At 41.9% G+C, this 9,950-nt stretch overlaps 1 protein-coding gene across 3 annotated transcripts in view; it reads right to left on the reverse strand.

Moving 5' to 3' along the window:
- LOC133395276 (KAT8 regulatory NSL complex subunit 1-like) overlaps positions 1–6,961 on the reverse strand; it is a 44,473-nt gene extending 37,512 nt beyond the window's left edge. For all 3 annotated transcript variants that reach the window (XM_061664036.1, XM_061664035.1, XM_061664034.1), the window contains exon 1: positions 6,909–6,961. The gene's annotated coding sequence lies outside the window, so the exon portion shown is untranslated. The remainder of the gene's footprint in view (positions 1–6,908) is intronic.
- Between the last annotated feature and the right edge of the window lie 2,989 nt (positions 6,962–9,950).

Genomic DNA, 9,950 nt, shown 5'->3' on the forward strand with positions numbered 1-9,950 from the left:
ATTTATTTAATTTCTGCATAAATTGATCGTCAAATGTTGCCTGTTCTTCATCTAAATGACGAGAATAAATAAACAGAGTCTGCTTAAAGGTCAGAGGACAAAGATTTCAAACATTTTCTTGATAACTCTAGAACCCCTTTACAAACCACCACTGCCATTTCAAATTATATAGCAGCTATACAGCAGTTAAATCGATAAATATGAAGCAGAATGCCCCTTCTGCTTTTTGCATCCCGCGCCTTCGTCTCTTTCCGGCGCTGTGACGTCACACAAGCCAAACATCCTGTTCATTCGGCGTTGTGTGCTATTGTTCCATGCCGTTGTTCCCACCCTTGTAAATTTGTTGTATGATTTAACGATGTCACAATGGTTTATTGTGTGGCATTTGGTTGTACAAATGTCAATTAACAGGGGAAGAAACGTGGTCAGCTATGGGTGCCTAGCAAGCATTCCAAACTGTGCTGATCACTTCGAACCGGCGTGTTTGGAGAAAGACTTATCAGAAAGCATTGGATACAGAGGCAGAGGGCTGAAACCAGCTGCGGTGCCAACTATTTTTCCAACGGCCATCGGGACCTCAACCGCCAGCAAGAGAACTAAATCTCGCAGCCGCCACGGTGCAGCAGCGAAGCGGTGAAGACAAGAGGTGAGCATTTCATTGTATATACCTACGACTCTATTATGGTTACTATGCACTGGGCAGTAGGAAAAAAAGACCCACACACTAGTTTTCAGTACTGTCGTCTGTACTTTGGCCTATATGACGAGCCAACAGACACACGGCAAAGACTTTCTGTGCGGTGTGTTATAACGCAACTCGAGCGAGGGACACACATTATATAGGAATACTGCATACTATGTAAAAGAAACATAAATGAATATATAATGCATATAGTTGTGCGAACAAATATTGGCACCCCTGGGGTGCCGTTATTTCAAGCCACGACTGTATAAAAAGGTATGCTTTTGACATGCCGTCACATCGAGCCAGTGGCCGCTCTCTTTTTCTGTTGCACAGCTGCTACTTGGCTGCTCGTCGTCGTCACTGTCTGATCGGCTCAAACGTACGCTTTGACGATGCAAAGTTCAGTTGGGTGCCATTGTACGTCGAAATCCTCCTCCTCCACATATTCCAACACGTTGCTCGTCATTGCGTATAGAGTGTAGCGCGCCGTTTGTGTCAATTATGTCGTCACTTCTGGTAGCCCTTGTGGTGGATAGAAATGAGGTTTCTATGCATCATAGAAACCTCATTTTTAGCTAAACTATGGTTGAAAGCTTGCTGGAAGTGACGTGCATGTATTACATAACATATAAATGATGCAAATATGAATTTTAACTGACCCCATAACATCTTTGTCATCTGACCTTTAAACTAATGCCAAACAAACAATTATTTGTTTTTATAATTTTTATAGAGCATAACATGGAAACATTGACAGGACAGGGAGGACAAAACAAGCCCACCCTTGGATTTAATAACTGGTTGACAGCAATAACGTCAAGCGACCGTTTCCTGTAGTTGCAGATGAGAATTTCTGTTGCAGTTCAGCAAGACTCCTGCAAGGGTGTCTGCTGTGAATCGCTCTCTCTTGAGGTCATCCCACCCCATCTCAATGGAGTTGAGGTCAGGACGTTCATATTTTCTGCTGAAGCCATTCTGTTGTTGGTTTCCTTCTGTGTTTTGAATCATGGTCCTGTTGCAACACCCATCCTCTTTTGAGTTTCAACTGTTGCCTCAAGTTCTTCTAGAAAATATCTTTATGATGAAAATTGTGAATTCATTTTTCCATTGATAATAGAAAGCTGTCCAGGCCCTGAGTTAGAAAAGCACACCCATACCATGATGCTCCCTCCACCACGCTGGGCAGTTGGGATCAGGATTTGATGTTAGTGTGCTGTTCCATTTTTGCTCCACAAAAGGCGTTGCGTATTCCTCCTCAACAATTCAACTTTGGTTTCATCTGTCCACAGAATATTTTGCCAGTAGTGTTGCGGAACATCCAAGTGCTCTTGAGCAAACTTCAAACAAGCAGCAATGTTTTTTCTAAAGAGCAATGGCCAAAATAAATTTTAAATGACCCCATAACACCTCCTTGGGTGTTGTCCCATGAACCCCATTCTTGTTTCCTGTTTGATGTATGGTATGGTAGATTTGTCGAGATGTTGGCATGTGCCAGTGATTTCTGTAAGTCTTTAACTGACACGCTAGGGCAGGGATGTCAAACATGCGTCCCGCGGGCCAGAACCGTCCCGTCAGGGTATACAATCCGTCCCGTGGGCATTGTTCTGCCCGTCAGGCAGGTTTTAGTCCATTTATACATATAGACTCTTATTTTGAAACTCATGCTTTTATTCTGACACAAGCACCACCATATAACCGGAGGTGCTGTGAGGCACCTGACGCGATGTGCACGAAGCTGAGAGAGAGGAGAGAGAGAGAGAGAGAGAAAAGATCGGCAGGGCACGGCACACTTCCGATTCATATGCAGTAAGAGAGTGAGACTGTGTGTGAAGCAATGCCTAAATATGTATCATATCATATGTATTGTTTGTTAAGTAATTTCATATACGAATGTGCACGTGCAGGTAAAAACATATTTATGAAGTTAATTGGGACATGGGTTTATTAGAGCCCGGATAAAAATGGTTGGGTTACATCAGACAAAAAAATCATGCGAGTGGCTCGCTGTGACAGGAAAAAGCTGAAAGTCACTTCTTCTTTAGTGAGGTGTAAGCTACAAGCTAATTTGATGCATGCTAATCGTTGGAGAGGGCTTGCTCATTGTTTGTGCTGACTAATGCTAACCTCATATATATTCATTGTTTGTGTTTTCAGCTTTTTATGGCACGCTACTGGGCGACTATTGAATTTGCAGCTCATTTAAATTTCTATTTTGTTATTACTGTGGATATGTATGTCCTTACTAGATATAGCTAATACGTTCATTTTACACTCCTTCAATCTGCCGGTGTACATTGAGAAGGCGGTGGGTTAACTGCACTTTCGTTCTGAAAAGTTCCCACTTTAGTTTGTATGGTGTGATGAGTCAATTAAGCCTTTCAAGATTTCCAGATGGATGTGGAAATTTATGTAAATTTAAAATTATTTCGAAATAAATTGTTTTATAAAAGGTATATTCAGTTTATACATTTACTGTGATCTGTAAGTTGCAACTGTAAATGAAAATAGTGATTTGTAATATTGTTGAAATAGCAAAACATTTTTATGACATTTAAGATTGCTCATATGATTTGCAACAAGATAATAATCAATAAATGTGAATATTTTCCCAAATGATGTTGTAATTATGTGCACCCAAAAAAAAATCCAATTGTCGTAATTTCTAGCTCACTGGGCCACGGGTATACTGGTTCAGCCCTCTTGAGATCAAATTGGGGTGAATCTGGCCCGCAACCTAAAATGACTTTTGACACCCCGACCGACCCTAGGAGTTCTCTTTGACCCCATTGAGCATTCTGCGCTGCGCTCTTGCAGTCATCTTTAATGGACGGCCACAAGCAACAGTGCTGAACTTTCTCCATTCATAGACAATTTGTCTAACTGTGGACTGATGAACATCAAGACTTTCAGAGATACTTTTGTAACCTTTACCAGCTTTGTACAAGTTTTTAGATATAAAGTCCTGACCTCAACCCCAATTGAGATGCTGCGGCAGGACCTCAAGTGAGCTGTTCACACCAGACAACCAAGGAATCTCACTGAGGTGCAACAGTTTTGGAAAGAGGAACGGTCCAAAATTCATCCTGATCGTCGTCACAGATCATCTTTAACTGCAGGAAACCTTTGGTTGAAGTTATTGCTGTCAAAGGGTCAACCAGTTATTAAATTCAAGGGTTCACTTACTTATCCCTCCCTGTCCTGTCAAAGTTCACGTTATTTTCAATACAAATATGAAAAAAAATGTTGTGGGGGGGGTAGTTTAAGCAGACTCTGTAGAAAATGGATGGATGGATGTTTATTTATTTTTGTGATTTAGATGAAGATCAGACTACATTTGATGACCAATTTATGCGGAAATTAAAAAAATTCCGAAGGGTTCACATACGTTTTCCTCCCACTGTCAGGGTACATACAGTCCCCTCCAAAAGTATTGGAACGGCAAGGTCAATTCCTTTGTTTTTATTGTAGACTGAAGACATTTGGATTTCAGATCAAAAGATGAATATAAGACAACAATTCTGAATTCCAGCTTTTATTTCATGGTATTTACATCTAGATATGTTAAACAACTCATGACAGCACCTTATGTTTGAAGCCACCCACTTTTCAAATGAGCAGAAAATTGGAACTGATGTGTAGGCTTTAGACGATCAGGATTTTTGGGACCGATCACTGAGTTTAAAAAACTGATAACCGATCACCGATCCGATCACATGATGGAGGAATGTGTCTATTTAAACCACCTGTTCATTTACTGTATATACTTGTGTACTTAATTGCTTCAAAAATTATATTTACAATAAATAATGTATCTTTGTTCCTCTATTTATGCCAGTGAGGCATAGTGACAGACAGAACAAATTAATGGTCATCTACTAGATGGCAGGAAGTAAATACCGTAATTAATGTATCCACTTTTTGTGACATTTTAGTTTTTTGGTGTGCTGTGAGATTTTTCAATTGTAAAATATGTTCCTTGGCTCCATAAAGCTTGGAAATCACTGCTCTAGTCAGATCGTGTATTCTAATCAGTCAGGTCAAACCAACATTACAACGTGACAGAAATAATGGGTGCTAACTTACTGTAATTAAATTATTTTATTTTTAATTAAATGACTTCACCCACACCGAAACTTAGAGCATGATTCGACAGAACGGTCATGTTTACGTACAGAGTAAATGTCTTTTGCGGAGCCGATCAATGACGTCACTGATTGGATCCGCGAATTATGACATTAAAGCCGATCAGCATAAAATGCTAATTATCGGCCGATACCGATAAGGCCGACAAAATCGGTGTAAAGTCTACTGAGGAGTGTTTCTCGTTGCTCAGATGTTGTCTTCTAGATGGATTGCTTAAACATTAGATGGTGCTCGTTTTTGGCTTTGGGTTTCACCTGTGAAAACTGCGTTTGCTGTGAAGCAAACGTGAAGACCAGAGAGGCGAGAGAAAAGCAAACCATTTTGAAGCTGAGGGAAGAGGGAAAATCGATCAGAGCTCGTGCGCAAACATTGGGCGTAGCCAATACAACAATTTGGAATTTCCTGAAAAAGAAAGAAACTACCGGCGTACTGAGCAACAGACGTCGAACGGGTCGGCCAAGGGTATCCACGGCAGTTGATGAATATTGTGAGAGCTGCGAAGAAACACCCAAAGACAAGTCGCTGACATCGCTGCCGACCTCCGCGGGGCAGGGGTGAAGGTATCACAATCCCCTGTTCGAAGAAGACTTCGACAGAAGAAATAGACAGGCCGTACCACGAGATGCGAACCATCGGCAAAGAGAATCGGAAGGCCAGATTGGATTTTGCAAAGAAGCACAGAGATGAGCCGCGAAGGTTTTCTGGACTGATGAGACCGAGATGAACCTCTAGCAAAGTGATGGAAAGGCCAAAGTAAGGAGAAAGAAAGGATCTGCCTGTGATCCGAAACGCACGAGCTCATCTGTGAAGCATAGCGGACGCCATGTCATGGCTTGGGCTCGCTAGTCTTGATCGATGATGGAACTTACGATGGGAGCAACAGAATTCATTTTGGAGTCTACTAAACCATTTTGTCTGGCCATTTACAGAAAAATGCATCCAAACTAATAAGGAAACGCTTCATCGTGCAACAAGGCAATGACCCAAAACACAACAAAGGACTTCATCGGGGGGGGATGAGGGAAGGTCTTAGACTGGCCAAGTCAGTCACCGGACCTTAACCCAATAGAGCATGCATTTTACCTCTTGGTGAGGTGACTGAAGGGAGAAAGCCCCAGAAACAAACAAGAACTGAAAGAGGCTGCACTAAAGGTCTGGAAAAGCATTTCAAATCAAGAATCCAACAGTCTGGTGAAGTCAGTGTGTCGCAGCCTTGATGCAGTTATTGCATGTAAGGGTTATGCCACCAAATATTCAATGTTATTCACTTTAAGTTCATTCAATAATGTCTGTTCCAATACTTTTTGCTCACTTGAAAAGTGGGTGGCTTCAAACAAAAGGTGCTCTGTCCTGAGTTGTTTAACACATCTAGATGTAAATACCATGAAATAAAAGCTGGAACTCTGAAAGTTTGTGTCATATTCCTCTTTTGATCTGAAACCCAAATGTCTTCAGTATACAACAAAAACAAAGGGATTGCCCTTGGCGTTCCAAGACTTTTGGAGGGGACTGTATAGGCAATCATTTCCCCATCGATGGGCAATTTGTTCATCTTCAATGAAGATACAATGCTAACATGTTTTTGTAATGAGGGAAGAAACCCCTACTTGAGCACGGAAAGAACACACCAAGGCCACAAAGGAGGGCTCGAGCAGAGACTCCAACCCAGACCCTGGCGACTGCAAGCCGGCAGTGCTCACCGCTAGGCTGCCCAATGCTAACCCAGTGCCGCTAACTGACGTGAAAAAAAAGTTGTCCGTGTTCATTCATGCCAACAATGAGAGGTGACAAGCGCCAGTAAGTTAAAAGCAGGACTTCTTGTATGGCTGACGAGTTTGATTAGATTTGTTATCGTTTCATATTTTTTGTCAAGGGTTGAACAGTTTAGCGTGAAGCTAACGCGAATGCTAATAAGCTAGCCCACAGCCACTTCTCAAAAACTCCCGATTGAAAAGTCAGTTAAAAATTTCAGCCTTGCTCCGACCGCACAATTAAAGTTTATAGCAAATCGCTCTTTTGGTCTTAACAAGAGTGGAGTTTGCCAATTTCTATCAAATAAGCAAATCAAATTGTTACTTACCTGCTTGTGCTTTTACTACCCGTTTACGAGCGCTAACAACCCTTTGCGCTCCTATTGGTCAGCGGCAACGTTTCCCGGCTTCCTATTGGCTCACGCGGCTGCCAATCTGTTCAAATGCTCCGTACAGCGGAAATGTGGGCGAAAGTTGGTAGCACGAAATTTAAAGGATGCAAAAATTCAATAGTATACATGTCAAATGTTTCCCTGAATAAGTTGTAGATAACGGATTCAGTTGTACCGTAAGCAGAATCATCAATGCGCTGCAGATGAGCCAGCTAATCGAGTCTCACTGAGCGCTATTTTTTATCTTATATTTGCCACTTGACTGTTAAAAAAAAAAAAAAGACTTCCCATTTGGTTTCTGGCCTTGTTATTGTTGTTAAGCGTCAGAAGACAACACTTCAGCAAGCCTAGATGCCGTAGCATGCATGCACATGTACGTAAATAGCTCGACACTTGTTTTTGACAAAACCAAGTAGCTGTGATGTATATTGTGCACTTGCTTGAACGTTACGTGTTTTTTCCAGGAATGCACACCCAGCAGGTCCTCCTCGTCCACAAGTCGACCTCCAAGTCCAACATCAGCGGTGAGTCCATTCATTCATCTTCATCCTATCGTTTGTCTTGTGCAAATACTCTACGTGAGCCGTCCTTAAACTTTATACAGCAAGTACCACGTGAACAAAATACGGAGCTGTCTGAGTACCACCATCATGAGCAAAATTCAAATACAGTAGCATAGTAGACCTCAGCGGCGTTCATCAAAGAGATAGAGGTCTGAAATCTAATATCGTAAGCCTGTGTACATTTTGAAGTCTGCTCGGTAACACTGGGCTTTAATATAGAAAAGTAAAAAAAAAAAAAACGACTTAAATCAGGATTCCATTCAAATGTACTGTACATAAAAGGTACATCAAAATGATACCAAAACATGTTTAAAAACAAATACTTCTAAAAGATTAAATGCAAATGTCTCGATCTTCAAAGTTCAACACCGTCCAACTGAAGTGCACTTGGGGAGTGATTCGTTCACGTTCCTCTAGAGGGAGCTCACGTGTCACGAGTGGTACTCGTACCACACTGCTGAACGTTTCCTGTCATAAGTTGGAGATCACTGATTCACTCGGCCGATACGGCAGTTGTGCTAGCCACTCTAGTCTCACTAGGCGCTATCTTTTTAGCTTTATCGGTCACTTTAGTGCAAAAAAAAAATGTTAACAAATAAAAAAAGATAATGCCCTGCGATTGGCTGGCGACCAGTTCGGGGTGTACCCCGCCTGTCGCCCGAACATAGCTGGGATAGGCTGCAGCACGCCCGCGACCCTTGTGAGGAGAAGCAGTAAAGAAAACGGATGGATCAAATCTAATCAAATCAAATCAAATAACAAATAGTACCGATTTCATTTCAGGCATTGTTGTTGTCATTAAGTGTCAGAAAAGAACACAGTAGGAAGCTTAGATGCCTCCACGGGAGTAACATGCACGGATGTCACGTACACGCACATTTGATTACGATGTACTTCCACCATGTCACATTGTTTCCGACTAAAGCAAACACTTTTTATCGACGTGATTGCTCACTTCCAGGTCCTTTGTGACATTGTTGTTGTCTTCGGTGGCCGAGTCCGTTGATATTCATCCTATATTTTGTCCTCTGCAGTGCAAATATGTTACCGTTAGAAAGTGCAAACATGAACCCGTAAATATTCAAACCTTGCACTGACAAAAAGCCACGTGCTGGCAGATTTGTACAAAGATCATTATTAACATATTCCCTTTCTCAATGTTGATGACCAGACTTATAAGAATCATAAAAGTGGACACACAAAAACTTCCCGGCGCCTGTGCAATACTGTAATATTGTACTGTGTATAAAAGAAATGTTCAATCACTGTCACATTTATTGCTCTCAATTTGCACTCATTGCTCAAATGTCACTGTAGAATATGCGACTATATTATGAGCACATTTATTCATCCATTTTCCGAACCGGCCTGCTGACGCCGATCCCAGCAGACTCTGGGCGAGAGGCGGGGTACACCCCGAACTGGTCGTCAGCCAATCGCAGGGCACGTCGAAACAAACAACCATTCGCACCTAAGGGGAATTACGAGTCTTCAATTCATTTTTGGAATGTGGGAGGAAACCCACGCAGGCACGGGGAGAACATGCAAACTCCGGGATTTGAACCCACAACCTCACAACTGTGAGGCGGACGTGCTAAGCGTGCCACCTTACATTTTAATGTCTTTAATTTATGGGCTAGTATTATGATACACGCAGAAGTGTCATGCACTGTACATACTGGGTGTATTATAAGTCATGACTACAACAACAACATATTAAGTTTGCAACAGTCCGAGTATCACGTTGTAGTCGCGACAAAGTGACACTAGATGGCGCTAATTGACAGCTACGAAAGGCAGCACTTGGCTGGCCTTGATGGCGACTACAGTAATGCTTGCCTTCACATTGTCTTTGATGCCAATATCTTGTTGAAGACTTTTTTTCTTTTGGTTTCCACAACTCGGCCTGTGGAAAGGCTGCAAGACTTGAGCTGGATGCGGTTTGGTCCTGATTGAAATCACATTTGAAAGAGAGACGAGCGATACCTTTTCTGCCGGCCTAAACGCCATCATTTACAACCTGAATTATCATATTTGTTCCAGGAAATTGTATTCAATTCGGAGTCTGCTTTGTTCATTTCGTAGCATTTCTCTTGGCCACGCTTCTTACAGTTTTTGGAGCTTGGAATAGTTTTTTGTCCAATCAGATTTGAGCATACATGTGTTGCCGTGTCAATCTAATCTGCAAGGGCCTTCACATTCAGTAGTTCTTCCATTAGATTAGCCGCGGGACTGTCTTTTAAATGAGTCCTCACTCCATGACATCAGCAAAAGCGAAACACATCTGCAGTGAAATGTACACATTATTCATACATTTCTTAAACGGGATCGCTGGTGAGCATGATGCGTTTTATTTCAGCGTTGGATGTTTTTGTCATGTTGTTAGATAAATATGCATTGTGAACTGCGCCAGATC

The sequence above is a fragment of the Phycodurus eques genome, chromosome 19 (genome assembly GCF_024500275.1).
Source record: "Phycodurus eques isolate BA_2022a chromosome 19, UOR_Pequ_1.1, whole genome shotgun sequence".
In the NCBI taxonomy this organism is placed as follows: domain Eukaryota; kingdom Metazoa; phylum Chordata; class Actinopteri; order Syngnathiformes; family Syngnathidae; genus Phycodurus; species Phycodurus eques.